This window comes from Lissotriton helveticus, chromosome 4_1, assembly GCF_964261635.1.
Source record: "Lissotriton helveticus chromosome 4_1, aLisHel1.1, whole genome shotgun sequence".
Classification (NCBI taxonomy): domain Eukaryota; kingdom Metazoa; phylum Chordata; class Amphibia; order Caudata; family Salamandridae; genus Lissotriton; species Lissotriton helveticus.
Genome location: NC_136063.1, coordinates 74,789,764 through 74,807,126, shown reverse-complemented (window position 1 = coordinate 74,807,126; position 17,363 = coordinate 74,789,764). Strand labels below are relative to the sequence as shown.

At 53.6% G+C, this 17,363-nt stretch overlaps 1 non-coding gene across 1 annotated transcript; it reads left to right on the top strand.

Moving 5' to 3' along the window:
* The first annotated feature begins 275 nt into the window (after positions 1-275).
* Positions 276-348, top strand: TRNAV-AAC (transfer RNA valine (anticodon AAC)). The gene has a single exon. It is a non-coding gene; the product is annotated as a tRNA-Val (tRNA).
* The last annotated feature ends 17,015 nt before the right edge of the window (positions 349-17,363 follow it).

Below are 17,363 nucleotides of genomic sequence, written 5' to 3'. Positions count from 1 at the left end.
GGCCCCGGAATCGATGGGAGTCGCGGCTATGACGCCGCTATTCATGTTCTTGTGAACACGTAAATGATTGTCTTTAATTGGTGGTGTGTGGCGCGATGGGTTAAGCCTGGTTCACCTGCCGGGTGCGGCTGGGTGTTCGGCGGCTGGTTGCACGGGCAGCCGGGTGTCGTAATATCGGTAGCTGGTCGGGTGGGTTGGCTACACTGCAGGTGGTCGCTGCTTCAGGCCTCATGCAGCAGTATCAGTTGGTGGGGACGCTTTCAAGCAGCAAGGTCGTTTCTGTAGTGTAGTGGTCATCATGTTCGCTTAACACGCGAAAGGTCCCCGGTTCGAGACCTGGCAGTAACACTGAGCGTTGGCTGCTTTCAATGTGCCATTTCTTCACGATTGCAGGCTCAGATCGCTTCCTGTTTGCCCGTTCCGCACCCCCGGCGCCTCGCGGTGCCAAGCAGCTTCTACCCCCCTTCCGGGAGGTCAGTATACTGGCGAAGCAGGAGGGGCAGGTTCAGGAGGGAGCCCTGTGCATGAGATTTGAGTGCTTTGATGCAATCGCTCGGTGGCCACAAAAAGAGGTGTTTTATGCAGATTTACAAGTGTCATGGCGTTGGCAGCAGGAGGGATATGCCTTTCCGTGCGCCATGGTTTAATGGGGCCCATATTTAATCCAGTGCGATGGATAAGCCTTACGGGCGCTAATTTGTTCATTGCAGGTCTGATTTAATTTACACGTGGCATTAGATGTGAGCGCGGGGGTTCAGCACATTACGCGCGTAAATGTGTGGGAGCATAGTATCATCGGGCCATAATACCTCGCGGCCCACTTGTGTTAATTCTTCATGTAACGCGTTGCGTGGCATTTTCAGCGCGAGGGGTAAGCATATTCTGTGCACAGTTTAGTTTGTGTCGTTCATATTTACAAGGAGGTATGGTATGATTGGGCCTTAGTACATCTAGACCCAATTGTGTGACTGATTTAATTTGCACGTGGCACTAGATACTCGAGCGCGAGGGCTCAGCCGACTACGTGCTAATTTGTGGTTTTGGCTGTATTTACAATTGGAGTACAGTATTATGTGCCATAGCACCTCGAGGCCCTATCGTGTGACTTATCTAAATTTAACGTGACATTGCGCAATGCTGCGAGACGGTTAGACTGTTGCGGGCGCGAATTCGTCGCGTGAGTCCATTCATAAGTAGTAGCATTGGGCCATATTACCTCAGGGCCATCTGAGTGACTTTCATCTTTTCACACTCGGTATTGATTTCGCAGTGTGTTTACTTATCCTAATCCGTGCGCAGTGGCGGACATATGTATCTCGTAGCACTAACAAGGGACTTAGGCAGTTTGAACACGTGGCGACGCATATTTCAGGGAGAGGTAAGCCATTATGGCTGTAACTTTGTTTTGTGTTCGCATCTCCAATTGTTGTTTCCAGCACCATGGGGCCATGGTATCCTTAAGTCCAATCGGTGTATAATTAATTTTATTCGTGGGCTTACATATCTCAGCGAGTAGGGTAGGCCGATCACGTGCACTAGTTGCTTGTTCATTCTCCCGACATCTCATCTACTAGGGGTCGTTCTTAGTGTGCAGATGAGGAACTAAACTACTAACACACCTACGTCCAGTTGGGAACGAATACTTGCCTAATACACAAACATTAGATGTAAGTTACTTCTGGTTGGCTGAAATATCCTTCCTGGTATTTGTTCCCTTGTACGTGTGTTTCGAAATTGTCAAGCTATTTATAAGGAAGGCACTTTGCGATTTTGAATGAGTGTCAGCCGTGACGGTGCTCACCTTCAATACCTGTTACTGCAGTACAATACCATCCCACATCGGTGGTACTTTCCTCTCACATCCCTAGGAACAGGTGTGTGCGCTCAAGCCTAATGTCACCAGGTTTGTTTATTTGTAGGATGTGCCGTTATGAAAACTTCTCAAATTTCATTGCCTCGGTACGCCAACTTGCTCCTGTTTGAGAGCCCGTCATAGTGGGAATTTGACGTTAATGTGCAACTTCCGGCCACAAGGGTATCTTGCTATAAGTTGTCCAACCATCCCACTACAATGTGAGGCATTTAGGGGACAGATGACAGGCCCTCGATTCCAAGAAAAATATGGGATATCCTGCCAGCGTCATCAGGATTTTAATAGGACAGTTACACCAACGATGGAGGGTGCGAGGGGTTCATTACAGACTCCAGAAGCGATTCCTGCTTCTATGTATCTACATCCTATCATGCCCCACCTGTTTAGTAGTGCCATACCCTCAAGCTTTACAGAGTATTAGTTGATCCTCTGATTGCGAGCCCGCGAGTTAAGGGTGCTCTTGCTCGGCTCACTTGCGTACTATTGCTATAGTCTTCCAATTTGGTACCACTTACAGGTCTGTCGCAAGCATTATATTCTGTCTGCAAGTTTCCGCATCTGCAGCTTAGTGTCAATTTAGATGGGGGGTTAATTTAATCCTGGTTGGCATCTCAGCTTTACTACACACCAGTAACCCCTAGACAAAGTGTTCGAGGTCACTGATAGGCATGATGGGCCCTGCGCTATTTGAAGTATAGATGCTTGGTGGCCATCAGTATACAGGATTGTCTTCAGCCCTACAATAGAATTATTTCTTAGTTCTCTGCCAGCTGTTGAATCACTTCTTGAGTAATTTTACATGGGAGTCCTCTAGGGACTGCCCCCTTCTAGTGCGTCGTTGGCAGTTCAGCCTCAGGCTGAGGTTTCAACAGTTCCCTCCTTTCAGCGAAATGAGTGGAACATTGCAGGCTGGTGACCCTACATTCCACGGAGCAGCAGGTGCTCCTAACTGTTGGCACAGTATTGCTGTCTGTCAGATCCCGGAGCCGTGGATAAGCAGACAGACAACAGCAGTAGTGTGGAAGAGCATAGATTAGTGGCATGGGACCTCTCCTTCCCATGGGGTTAAATTAACATCGCAGGTCCTGGTCTTGTCCATACAACGAGTTCGTCGCTACCTGGGCCTGGCTGCACCGGCACCTGCTTCCACACTGTGTGCTGGGGCATGCCCCGCCCCCCCCCCCCCACCCAATTTTCTAGACTAAGAGTAGTCTTTGCATACAAGTTGCTAACTCTCTTAAGCACTTGCCCTGGTGGGCCCCACTAGTGCATCCACGGCGCTCTGCCACTTGTCTCTCACACTTCTCCAGCCTATAAGCGGCGCTCTGGCCTTTCCCAGTGTCGGCACCCATGAGCTTTATCATCGGTAAGGCACCGAACATTTGCTATTGTTGTGCCCTGGGTGATCAGCCTTTTGATGTTTAAATTTTGTTGGTTGGGTATGTGGGCCACTTCTGATGTTTAATTTCTTATTGGTGGCTGGTGGACAGGCCTACCCAGGAGTGTTTGGTTACGCAGGCGTTAGTGCCGCTGGTGCGTCAGGTAACCAATCTTTTCTTGAGTAGCACGTAGTGGTGCAAGAGGTTAGATAAGGTATGTGATTACTAGTTATCCCTGGTAGAAGATCACCTGACAGTTGTCCGGTTGCTGGGAAGATACCTCCACACTCGGGGCAAGTAGAATTACTAGAAGTGTAGGTCCGCCTCCAAGGTGGGGAAAGGTCAGGTAGTGTCAGTGGAAGTGTCCCTTGTTGGGAAATCTTGCGTGTCAGCTTGAAGACACACGACTTCACCTTTCTCATGCAGTAGGCGGCGGAGTCACTCTAAGCTCTCGTCCACTGTGACATAGAGTTATGTGACGCATGCTTATATATGTTGCATGCTTATGGTAGAGAGAGTGCACTCTCGGTACCTGGCTGACTCCTTCCTTGGGTTAACAATGTGAGCCCACCCCCCCCCCCCTTAGTATAGGAGACCTCTTTCATGTTGAGTTCTTCTTCAGACGAGAGAGGGCCCGCAGTGCTGGGAGGTGTCTTTAAGAGAAGAACCTTTTGGGCCCACCCCCCCCCCCCCCCCCTTAGTATAGGAGACCTCTTTCATGTTGAGTTCCTCTTCAGACGAGAGAGGGCCCGCAGTGCTGGGAGGTGCCTTTAAGAGAAGAACCTTTTGGGCCCCACCCTATGCCTTCTTCTGGCCGGGGCGCCCTATGCCTTCTTCTGGCCGGGGCGCCCTAGGGCTCGGGCCGTACACCAAATCTGACCTCTGTCGTGTGGGGGCGGTTTCGGCGGCCTGCGCCCCCCGTGTGTTAGTAGACAGGGTGGCCTGGCACCGTGGCACCCTTCCCGGGCTTTGTGATCTCCCCCCCCCTGACAGCATTGCAGCGGGTCAGTGCGGGCTTGTACAGTGATTGGGCTCTTGCATCCTGTTGGGCAGCTAGGACACAAAGTTTATTTTTTGGGTATAACGTCATCCCAGTACTCCGGGAATCACGCACAGTGTTATACACACTGGCTGCCTGAGGGCTATACATTCCTTTATGCCCCTCCCAAAGTGAGAAGCTGGCCTGACTTTCCATGTCACCAACCTGGTGCCCCCCTCCCCCCCCCCCCCACCTGGGTTTAGTTTATCATATCCCTTATGAGGGTCGTAAGTCAGCAGACAGGCTATCCTCGAGGTAGCATGGACTTGCAGCCGTCTGGCTAAACTGGGGGGCTTGTGATCCCGGCTGTTACCTTGGTAATACTATAGATCACATGTCAGTCTACCTCGCAAGCTCTATCCCAATAGATGCTACGCGCACCGCAGGAGGCGTATGCATCCTTCGTGACTTTTGTTGCACAGCGTATACCTAGCAGTTTCAGTTGAAGTTTGAGAACTGCGCTGTGGCAGTAGTCGTACATCATTGGGTATAGTTTACTGATGCTTTGTACGAATGTTATCAGCAGGGGAGGTCCCCTTGTCTCTTGGGCTCTTTCATGGGTATCCCTTCTGACCTGGGTCAGTCTACACCATTGCTGTAGGGGAATTTGTCCCCTGGGGTCCTTGCTGACTACTCTCAGAGGGCTTGTGGTGTCAGCGGCCGTGTCATGTGGCAGGTCTGCATCGTTCTGGGGCACTTTGTTCCTGTCCCAGCAATCCCTTGCGGGGGTCTTAGTCATCCTTCAGACAAGCTATCAACAGGTAGCGTGGCCTAGGCCGCTTCCAGACTAATCCGAGAGGGCAGGGGATGCCTGCTGTTAATACCCGTGTATATATGTTTTATCCCTGCAATGCCCCTGTGCTCTTTCGAGTATAGCTGCACAAGCGTCATTATAAGCACTCTTTCCCCAAGTCTGCGGAGAACGGCGTACAGCAGGAGTTACTTACTGGGTATAGCCTGCTGACGCTCGTGGTGAAAGGATGTGGTTGAGTTGTTGGGCATGTGCTGGAACACCTATTGTTGATTCAAAGCACCTTCAGCAGTTCGGCCCCTCCTCAGCCTTTGTCATTCTCCTGGTAGTATGACTTCTGGTAACCAGGTTAGGGGTATGACTTCAGGTAACCGAGTTAGGTTACTCCTTGCTGGATAGCCTTAACACCCGGGGTGTCGGCAGAGTAGGGGCAGAGGGGCCTGGGTGACTTCAGGCATGTAATGTTCATGTCAGTATCTGGTCGCTTCGAGGTGGACAGTGTCCACCGCTCCCTTGTTGCTGTGGTCTTGTTCTTAGCCGTTTAAATGCTCTCCAGAGCAAGGTTAAGGTTTCCCTAAAATCAAAGTGGTGGGGGCCGTGAAAGGTTTCCCCCAACGGAGGGGCCTGGGATCCAGCAAACGCAAGATGTTTCAGGACGAGGTCAAATGTTACCTCGTGGAGGATGGTGTTATCTCACGCCCGCAGGCTTTGACCTGTTCCTCCTAATTTTTTAAGAAGTTTTATGAGCAGAGGTTGCAGGTAATGAGGAGTAGCAGTGGTGGGGGGGCCTGTGCGGCAGCGGGTACCACCGCACAGGCTGTGGCGGAGTTACTGGGCGATCCGGAAGAAGAGAGGTGCAAATGATGTACTTCAGCGGGCACATAGGGGTGCCAGAGCCTAACCTGTATCCTCATGGGAGGTGCAGGAATTCGTGTCGGCGCCCCAGTAGTCCTTCGGGCGGTTGTGGGCCTGTGCAACCGGGGGTTTGCCTAGTCACGCCCCACAGGGGGGCGTGTCAGTAGTTATAATTTTATTAATACAGCAGTTGGGTGCTTTGCCACTGTGCTGTTTGGCTCAACAGGCGGGCAGGTGGTGAGAAGGCAGCCTGCCCGGGATCGCCCGTAATCTTCACCCACCATCATTACATATGTTGTATGTAAATAAACCTGCAGCAATTGTTTCCCAAACTAATACGTTGTCTGTGCATTATTTTGCATGTTTGGGGAACCAGGGGGCGGGAGACTTCATGTGGCCCTGATGTGACTATGCGCCTGCCCGAGGCCACGCAGTGGCCATTGAGAGGGCGGGCCAATAGTCACGGAGGGCTGACCCGCCCCCAGGAAGTTGTTAGCCTCCCCTCCTCACTGGTTTGAGGAGGCGGCTGGACGCGAGTCTCGTCCGGGGGCGGCAGGGAGGGGCCTCCGTGGGTACTTAGGTTGCCGCACCACGTTGGAGGGCCTCTTTGCCGCCCCGGACGCCATCGGTTCTCTTCGGGACACTCTTTTCCCTCCCTTACCTCTAACCCAGAGTGTTGGTGTGGGGGGATTGGTGGAGGTTTTTAATGTGTCCATTTATCGTTGCAGGTTGGAGTTAAGCGGAGTTACTGGGCGATCCGGAAGAAGAGAGGTGCAAATGATGTACTTCAGCGGGCACATAGGGGTGCCAGAGCCTAACCTGTATCCTCATGGGAGGTGCAGGAATTCGTGTCGGCGCCCCAGTAGTCCTTCGGGCGGTTGTGGGCCTGTGCAACCGGGGGTTTGCCTAGTCACGCCCCACAGGGGGGCGTGTCAGTAGTTATAATTTTATTAATACAGCAGTTGGGTGCTTTGCCACTGTGCTGTTTGGCTCAACAGGCGGGCAGGTGGTGAGAAGGCAGCCTGCCCGGGATCGCCCGTAATCTTCACCCACCATCATTACATATGTTGTATGTAAATAAACCTGCAGCAATTGTTTCCCAAACTAATACGTTGTCTGTGCATTATTTTGCATGTTTGGGGAACCAGGGGGCGGGAGACTTCATGTGGCCCTGATGTGACTATGCCCCTGAGAGACAGAGCGGGGGCAGGAATGTTTAAAACGCTGCCCCTGTCCAGAGCTGCCTCTGCGGGCGGTTCTACCATGAGATGCCCCCACGGGGTACAGACCGGCTCTCTTTGAACTTTGGAGAAATGCTATTTTAGGTGCCCACCCTCCCGGGCCTGACCTGTGCGCGTCTCGTGGCGCTCACATGGGGCAGAGACGAGCATGTGAGGGCTCACGGCAGAGAGGGGTGGGGGGCCTGCCCCCCTCCCCATCACATGCTCACTTCCGCCCCGGCTGTGGCGCAGGGGCCGGTGCGCACAGCGCGCGCACTGATGCGCGTCTGGAGCCCCCGTCTGATGGCCCCGGGCCACCGCCCACCCAGGGCCTGACTGGACTCCTTTGTACGGCTGGCGTGGGCGTGGGTGCCGGCGCCCTAACAATGGCGGCCCCTTCAGTGCGCCTAGAGACCGCTCTGGGCGCTGTACCCGTGTGGGGGGACACGTGATGGGGCGCAGGAGAGACCCCTCAGCTGTGTTATATAATGTCATATGAAAGCGCCCAGAAGAGCTGGTCTGGGCACTGCCTCCTCGCACCTTCACCCTGGCTCCGGCCCCAGGGGAGGGAGGGGCGCAGTGCTCTGGCCTGGACAAACTCCCAGGCCCCCTTGATGGGGGAAATGTGCCTGCTTCAGTCTGGGTCCCATCACCTCTGATGACGCACCGAGGAGGAGCCCTTCAGGTGCAGAAAGACCTGTCTGAAAACACCTGGGGATTAAATAGACACAGGGAAGGAAGGTTTGATGGAAAGAGCGGCCCTCTGGCCTCTAGAGCCCCAGAAAGAGGACTGCCAGCCCCCAGAGGTGGCACAGCGAGCTGCAGCTGGACCTCGGTGGAGAGAGCCTGGCACATTCCTGAAGCCCTTTGAAGAGTGTGAAGCTCCCGTGATAGGACGGAGACAGCGCCCCCTGGAAATGAAAGGCCCGTCCCAGCCCCTCATTCCCTAGAGATTTTCACACTCGGGGTTTGTGTGTCATCCAGGTGAGGGAAGCCTTCTCTGGTTAGAATCTTTCACTAGCAGGACGCAGAGTATCAAAGTGTGATGTGAAACCCATCCCCTAAAACCAAACAACAAAGACATGCTGCGAGGGGAGAAGGGGGGCAGGCACACCTTTGTAGTTGTCCAGGGATGTCGTCTCCCTGACCGGTGCTAGGCGATGCTTCACAGCTGGTCCTTTGAACAGGCTAAACCCTTCGCAGGCCAGGCAGCTCCCTTCGCGGGCCAGGCAGCTCCCTTTGCGGGCCAGGCAGCTCCCTTTGCGGGCCAGGCAGCTCCCTTCGCGGGCCAGGCAGCTCCCTTCGCGGGCCAGGCAGCTCCCTTCCCGGGTCAGGCAGCACCTTTCGCGGGCCAGGCAGCACCTTTCGCGGGCCAGGCAGCTCCCTTCACGGGCCAGGCAGCTCCCTTCACGGGCCAGGCAGCTCCCTTCGCGGGCCAGGCAGCTCCCTTCGCGGGCCAGGCAGCTCCCTTCGCGGGCCAGGCAGCTCCCTTCGCGGGCCAGGCAGCTCCCTTCCCGGGTCAGGCAGCGCCTTTCGCGGGCCAGGCAGCTCCCTTCCCGGGCCAGGCAGCTCCCTTCTCGGGTCAGGCAGCACCTTTCGCGGGCCTGGCAGCTCCCTTCCCGGGTCAGGCAGTTCCCTTCGCGGGCCAGGCAGCTCCCTTCCCGGGTCAGGCATCACCTTTCGCGGGCCAGGCATCACCTTTCGCGGGCCAGGCAGCTCCCTTCCCGGGTCAGGCAGCTCCCTTCTCACCGCTTTGGTTTCACTATTCGTTTGAGCTGCGTCCTCACTACACCATCATCCATCTATGGGATTATAGCATCCTTGTTAGTTTAAACATACCTGATAAAACATCCCTGAGCTCCCTCCTCAGTGAGGAGGTTGTAGCCCTCAGTGTGACTAGGTTTTCCCACTGGGAGAAACCCATATGATGAAGCATGCCACCTATGGTGGGTGAGGGTATTCGTCCTTAAAGGGATTATTCCCCTGTGGAGACATAGTGAGACCTCAGTCCATCATTCTTTTTAGCATTCTGCGTGCTAGCACAGACCAGAGGAATTGTGTTATTGTAGCCGCCTAACCTTACCAGGTAGAAAATGGTTTCCGGCAACCACTGAACATCACAACCCTGACCCCTCACGGATCACGGTAACAGATATGGAGTAGTTTCTGTCCTGTAACTCCAGTTCTGTAGTAGGGGTATCTCTGTTATAGTCATAATCTAGTGAATAGTCCCGCCCATGTGCGTGGACCCCGGCAATCAAAAATAATCTCTTAAGTTGTCAAAAAATTGCAGAACTGCAAAGACACTTAAGAGAACATTTAAAGACAAATAATGCAGCCTATATCCACAGGCTACACTGTCCAGTACTTCAACTAGAAATTCCACCAAAAATCCACAAACAGCAAAGCCTGTCCAGATTTCCCATGCTTTTACTGAAAAAAAACCCCTCAGAATGATAGAGAGGAAGGCCTGGACAGACAAGCCCCATAGGCTGCCATTATGTGGGTTAAACAGGATACTGTGCCTTTAAGGAAACCTTCTAGAACCTTCTCCCAGTATCCCAGAATGCATAGCAGGTCCCACTGACTTCAGTTCTTTTTGAAGGCGTAAAAACGCCAGACCTGTAGCATTACTTACATGAACAATTCTCCACCGGGGAGGAGGGCGGGCGCTTATGACTATAACAGAGATACCCCTACTACAGAACTGGATTACAGAACAGAAACTACTCCTTCTGTAGTAGGGGATCTCTGTGTATAGTCATAATCTAGTGAATAGAATGGCAAGCCCATCCCCACACCAAAGCGGCGGTGGAGAAAGAACATAACGCCACTACTGTGCGAACAAATTCCGCAGCGAAGCCTGCCCAACCTGAGCGTCTGCCCTGGCATCAGAGTCCAGGCAGTAATGCTTAGCAAAGGTATGAACCGACTTCCAAGTGGCGGCCTTGCAGATTTCTGCAATCGGCACATTACGGAGCAAGGCTGTCGTGGCAGCTTTGCCCATGGTGGAATGAGCCTTAGGCTTACCTCCTAAGGTCTTATTAGCTTTTTGGTAACACAATTGAATGCAGGACACAATCCACCTAGAAATGGACTGCTTAGAGGTAGCAAGACCCGTCCTGACTGATCCATAATTGACAAACAATTGGTCTGACCTACGAATATCTGTGGTCTTATCCAGATAAAATTTCAACACCCTCCTAACATCCAGGGAATGCAAAGATCGTTCCGCCGGAGAGGAAGGATTCTGAAAAAACGTAGGTAAAGTTATGGTCTGGTTGACATGAAAATCAGAAATAACCTTGGGAAGAAATTTAGGGTGAGTACGCATCACAACCTTAGCAGCATGAAACACAGTATAAGGTTCAGTACAACACAATGCCTGAATTTCACTCACCCTGCGGGCCGATGTAATGGCCACGAGGAACGCCGCCTTCCAGGACAGGTGCTGCAACGAAGCCTTGTGAATGGGTTCAAAAGGCTCCTTCATCAATCTGGACAGCACCACATTCAATTCCCATGAAGGCGAGGGAAGCCTGACAGGAGGGAACACCTTCTTCAATCCTTCCAGAAAGTCTTTGATCACAGGGATCTGGAAAAAAGAAGTCTGTGAAGGGCATTTCCTGTAGGCAGTCAACGCAGCAAGATGAACCCTAATGGAATGAACATTAAGGCCAGACTGCGCCAAATGTAAAAGGTAAGGAAGAATGACATCTTCCTTGCAGGTCGTAGGGTCATGGTTCCTAGACTGGCACCAGATACAAAACCTCTTCCACTTGTAAGCATATGAAGTCCTAGTGGAAGGTCTCTTAGACTCCTTCAGTATGTCCATGCAATCTTCGGGCAGATTCAGATGTCCATACTGCACTATCTCAGGAGCCATGCCGCCAAACTCAAAGACGAGAGGCTGGGGTGTAACATCCGCCCCCCGAACTTCGTGAGAAGGTCCGGCCTGCACGGCAACCGAATGTGAGGAAGGAGAGATCGGTGAAGCAGGTCCGTGAACCACCACTGCCTGGGCCACTCCGGGGCAATGAGAATCATCCGAGCCCTGGACCGGGCCAGCTTGATGAGTACCGCCGGAATCAGGGGAATGGGTGGAAAAGCGTACAGAAAGCTGTTCGACCAGCTGATCCATAGCGCATTCCCCAGCGACCCCGGCTGGTAGTACCTGGAGGCGAAGTCTCGGCATTTGCTGTTTTCGGCGGTGGCGAACAGATCTACGTCTGGAGTTCCCCACCTTGCGAAGACTTCTCCCAGTACTTCGTCGTTTATGACCCATTCGTGGTTTTCCTGAATGAGTCTGCTGAGTTCGTCCGCCTGAACATTCTGCACACCTGGCAGATGGGCAGCCGTTATCGTCAGTCCTCTGGCCAGGAGCCAGTGCCAGATCGCCTGCGCCTCCTGTGACAGAGTGCGAGATCTCGAGCCCCCCTGCTTGTTGAGGTAGTACATCGTGGTAGTGTTGTCCGTTTGCACAAGCAGGGAGCTGGTCTGGAAGGACGGAAGAAAGGCCTTCAGTGCCAAGTGAACAGCTCTGACTTCCAGGAAGTTGATGTGATAAGTGGCCTCCACCGGAGACCACGTTCCCTGAATCTGCAGAGTCCCGGAGTGCGCTCCCCATCCCAGGAGAGAAGCATCCGTCACGACAGTCTGCGTGGGAATGTCCTTGTGAAAAGGAACCCCTCTGAGGAGATTCTCTGCCGAACACCACCACTTCAGAGACTGAAGAGCATGCAGAGACAGTCGTATCCTGTCGTCCCAGGATCCTTTCCTCTGATCCCACTGGTCCTCCAAGCACTCCTGCAGCGGTCTCATGTGCAGACGTGCGTGCGGCGTCAGGAAGATACAAGAGGCCATCGAACCCAGTAGAGAAGACACCGTCCTCACTGTCGTAGATGGAGTCGACATAAGAGCCTGAGCCTTCCGAAGGAGAGATAATCGTCGCTCTTCCGAAGGAGACACGCTTGCTGACAGCGTATCGATGGAGGCTCCCAAGTACTGTATGCATTGGACCGGAGTCGGGACCGACTTGGCCATGTTGATGTGCAACCCCAGCTTGTCCAAGAGAACGCACGTCTTCTGGAAGTGTGCCCGCGCTTCCGAGAAGGAGGATGCCTTGATCAACCAATCGTCCAGGTACGGGTAGACAAACACCTTGTTCTTCCGCAGGTGCGCTGCCACCACCGCCATGCACTTCGAGAACGTTCTCGGCGCAGACTTCAGTCCGAATGGGAGTACTGTGTATTGATAGTGATTGGTGCCGACTTGGAACCGCAGGAACTTCCTGTGTTTGCGTGCAATGGGCACATGGAAGTATGCATCCTGTAGGTCTATGGCACAGAGCCAATCCCCCTGTTGCAACTGAGGATAAATCTGATGCAACGACAGCATGCAAAACTTTTCCCTGCGAATCCACTTGTTTGCCTGTCGCAAGTCCAGAATGGGCCTGAACTCGTTCTTGTCCTTCTTGCGAACCAGGAAGAACCGGGAGTACAGGCCTCTTCCTCTCTGGGACAGAGGCACGTCTTCTATCGCCCTTTTCCTTAACAGGGTATCGGCCTCCACCTGGAGCTCTAGCAGCTGAAACCGCGAGCTGACCGGAGGAATCGATGGAGGCGGGCTGGTGAACCGAAGACTGTATCCATTGCAAACAATATTCAGCACCCACTTGTCCTGAGTAATTTTTCTCCACTCTGCCAGAAAAAATTGGATGCTTCCCCCTACCGGAGTGGGTAACGGATCCGGGGGAAGTAAGTTCCTAGGGCCTAGACCCGGCCTGGCCCTTGGGCGCCGGAGCCAACTGCTGGCCTCCCCTGCCCCTCTGGCGCTTCTGGAACGGCTTACGGAACTGCTGTTGCTGTTGCGAATGTCCCGAAGCCTGGCCACGTCCACGGCCTTGTCCACCGGACCGCCGTTGGAAAGGGCGGTACGGCTTCTTCGTCTCCTTAGGCTTCTCGAGGCCCACCGCCGTGAGCGTCTCGGCCTCCGCTTTCATGCGGGCCATCTCGTCGTCCGCATGCTGCCCAAAAAGAGACTTGCCGGAGAACGGCAGGTTGGCCACCCTCTGCTGTGCGTCCGGTTTCAGGGACGTAAGACGGAGCCAGGCGTGACGTCTCTGGTTGACCCCATGGCAAAACCCATGAGCAGCCAACAGGGAAGAGTCTGCTGCCGCACTGATGATCTGGTTGGCCACCAGCATCCCTTCACTCAGCACTTCCTGAAAATCCTCACGCTGTTCACGAGGCAAGTGCTCCGCAAAACGCTCAAGGGAGTCCCAGAGGGCGCGGGCGTATCGACCCAACAGCGCCGTGGCACTCGCAGCCTTCATGGAGGTGGCGGCTGTTCCACAGACCTTCCTCCCTGCCGAATCCATCCACCTGGACTCCTTATCCGGGGGGACCGTGGATGACGGAGCGGAGGCATGTTGTTTGCGTGCCGCCGTCACAATGACGGAGTCCGGAGGGGGTTCCGCTCTCAGAAACGCCGGATCCGAATCCGGGGCCCGGTACTTTCTCAGCAACCTAGATGGCGCCGCCTTTGCCACCGCTGGGATGAGGAAAAGATCCATAGCTGGTTCCTCCAGGCCCGGTACCAGAGGCAGGAGAGGGCGAGACGAGTGTTTTTGGTGCAATGTCTCAAAGATCACTGACGTCTTCGGCGTGGGCACCGTCAGGGGTATGCCCAGCTTCGCAGCGCCCCTCAAGAGGACATCCTGGAACGCCACCAGGTCATCAATTGGGGACACCCTCGTATCCGGTGATCCTGACAGGGTAGGGGAACGCTCCCTGGAACCAGAGGATCCCGTGCGGGAGCGAGACTCGCGCCTCCTATGGCGGCGTCTCGACCGCGTGGATGATCTGTGTCGCGACCTGTCCCGCCTCCCAGAGCGAGAGCGAGAGCGAGACCTGCCAGTCCGTGGCCTCCCCACCGGTTTCCGTGGTGGGGTCCCCCTCGGAGCCTCCTTGGGTGCAGGTTTAGGGGTCCCCTTGGGAGGTACAGGCAAAAACGGCAGCGAAGTGGACCTCGGCGGAGGAACCTTCGGCTGCGGTGCCGGCCCACGCGGAAGGACCGGTGGCGGCGGGTCGTCCGCTGGAAGTGGAGGCAGTGTCGGAGGATCCTCTTCAGGCAGATGAGGAGGAGTGACCGCCTTAGGAACAGGTGTATGCGTCGACCGAGGCCGAGAAGGAGTGTACACCGCAGAGTACACCGTGCCCTGTGATCCTTTAGGCGAAGGGGGCTGAGAGCCCGCCCCTTCAGCCGGAGACCGCTTCCTCTTGCGTCCCCCACTGGAAGCAGTGTGACTCCTGGGACTAGAATCCCTCTTGCGACGCTTTGGAGATCCTGACCGATTCCCAGACGTCGACCTCCGTCTGCTCGATGTCGAGCGTCGCTTTTCCGGCGTCGAAGGACGTTTCCTTGACTCCGGCGTCGAACGCCGCCTCCGCGACGTCGACCTCTTCTTCCTCGGCGTCGAACGCCGACCCCTCGACGCCGAACGCCGATCCCTCGACGCCGAACGCCGACTCCTCGACGCCGACCGCTTCCTTCGCGACGTCGCATGCCTCCGCGACGTCGAGCGGTCCTCCCTCGACGACGAGCGTCGCCGCCGTCGTCTGGATGCTCTCGACGTCGAGGATCCCCTCGACGTCGACCGGCGGTGTCGCCTCGACGGCGAGCGCCGATGCCTGCTCCGTCCATGACGTCGGGATGCAGCCCTCGACGTCGACGACGAAGACGACGTCGACGGCGGCTTCGTCAGCGGTGGCTTCGACGTCGAGTCGTCCCGATGTCTCGACCCGGAGCCCCGGGGAGAAGGGGAGCACACCGCCGTCATCCCTCTCGACGTCGACGTCGACGCTACCGACGTCGACGGAGACCTGGATCGCTTGCTGGGCTTCCTGCCTCTGGGGAGCCCCCCAGAGGCCTCAGCAGAGGCAGAGGGAACCCTCCCTGACTGCCCAGACCCACCTGCAGCCTGCAGGCGCCTCTCCTCAAGGCCAGACAGCCTGATCTTCGCCCTTTCCTTCAGAGTGCGAGTTGTAAACTGCTGGCAGATGACACACTCCTCAGGGACATGATCTTCAGGGAGGCAGACGATGCAGATCTCATGGGGATCACCTCTGGCCTTCTTCCTCTCACATGCTGGACACTTCACAAAGAGTCCAGGCATTTTAGAGCCCTAAAACACCTGAAGCAGCACACAGAAGAGAAGAGAAAACCAAGAGAGTAAACTGCAACACTTTTAGAATACAAAAGTGCCAAAACATGCAATAAACCCTTGAAACAAGGGAGAGCTCAATGCCAGGGTCCTGTAAGCAGGAGCCGGAAAAAAGAACTGAAGTCAGTGGGACCTGCTATGCATTCTGGGATACTGGGAGAAGGTTCTAGAAGGTTTCCTTAAAGGCACAGTATCCTGTTTAAACCACATAATGGCAGCCTATGGGGCTTGTCTGTCCAGGCCTTCCTCTCTATCATTCTGAGGGTTTTTTTTGCAGTAAAAGCATGGGAAATCTGGACAGGCTTTGCTGTTTGTGGATTTTTGGTGGAATTTCTAGTTGAAGTACTGGACAGTGTAGCCTGTGGATATAGGCTGCATTATTTGTCTTTAAATTTTCTCTTAAGTGTCTTTGCAGTTCTGCAATTTTTTGACAACTTAAGAGATTATTTTTGATTGCCGGGGTCCACGCACATGGGCGGGACTATTCACTAGATTATGACTATACACAGAGATCCCCTACTACAGAAATAACCTTTCGTTCAGTCACTCGTACTTATTTGTGCTCAGAGAAATATACAGAATACACAGTGGGACGTTTTTCAATATATTCATTGAATAAATGTTATTCTTGTATAGAATACATGTGCTGCGATAATCAGTAGACAGAAACAGATGAAAGTAATTACAAGCACCAAAAGAGTAAATAGTAGGTACAGCTCTACCATGGTGCTAAAACAGACAGTATATATATATATGCAGACATATAAACATGGCAGTAATCAGGCGTACTCCTACGATGCACGCCCAACTCTAAGTGTACCTAGAGTGTATGTAGGTGTAGAGCCAATAATCTCCCTTAGGGACAATCCAACCCCATTACCTGGCGGGAGAGAATGAAGGACCCCGTCTAGGTCGCGAACTGGACACCCCCTAATCTCCAAAGTCAGCCTGGTGCGTGGTGAAGTCTCAGTATGCAGAGACCCTTGGTGTCAGCCAGGGGCGGCCTTAGGCATGTGCAAGCTGTGCACCTGCACAGGGCCACCAAACCCCAGGGGCCACCACGCCAATATATATCCTTAATATAATAATCCTCTGAGGATGGATACATATTTGCATGGTGGCCGCTGGCAGGGATTTGGCGGCCTCCGGCTCTATTCCACTTCCAAACACCCTGACCCCCCCTCTTCACTGGCCTCCGGGCTCCGCCCCGCCCGGACCCCCTCTTCCGGGGCCCTCTACCTACGCTCCCTGCCCAGGGCCACCATGAGCCTAGAGCCGCCCCTGTGTCAGCTGAAGTGCCTCTTCTGCTAATCTATCAGGATGCTCATTATTTATACATTAGCAATGTTATGGATATGTAGATAGCCCTGTTGCCTGTAAATGAAGACGGAACAACTTGTTTACCTAGTGCGTAAAGAGGCCCTGTATATGATGTTTGAGGCATCATGATAATGTTGTGCAACGCTAGATGTGTAAAACAGAGTACTTTCAGAGAAACAAATCCAACATTGTCGTGCATGCAAATATGTGCAAAAGTTCATGGCAGAAAAGTTATTGTGAAAAAGAGGACATGGGCCTAACCAGGGAACATAACACCAGGATATCCTTGCAGTAAAAGTGCACTTTACAAACACACATAACACAACCCGGCACGTTTATTTAGTTAATTTAGAAAGTTTTATATAGCGTGAACATGACCCATGCGGGTATCAGAGCGCTTTACAGTATTTCACTGTCGCTAACAATAAAGGATAAGGCAGCACCCCTGATAAGGGAGGTTAGAAAACAATATCAGGATCAATAGATCAAACACACAAACATAAAAGGAAAGCAATAGCATTGATGTTGTCTGTTTTGCATGTATACAACATTTGCTTCCAGGTAAATTCAGATTGAAGTGTAGGCGAAGCCAGATTGTTGTCAGTGCAGTAACAGGCAATGCACCAAATTGCTGGTGTTAACGTTTGAATGTTAAGGCTAGAACAATACATTACAAATCTTTTCATTCTGCAGCAAACCATG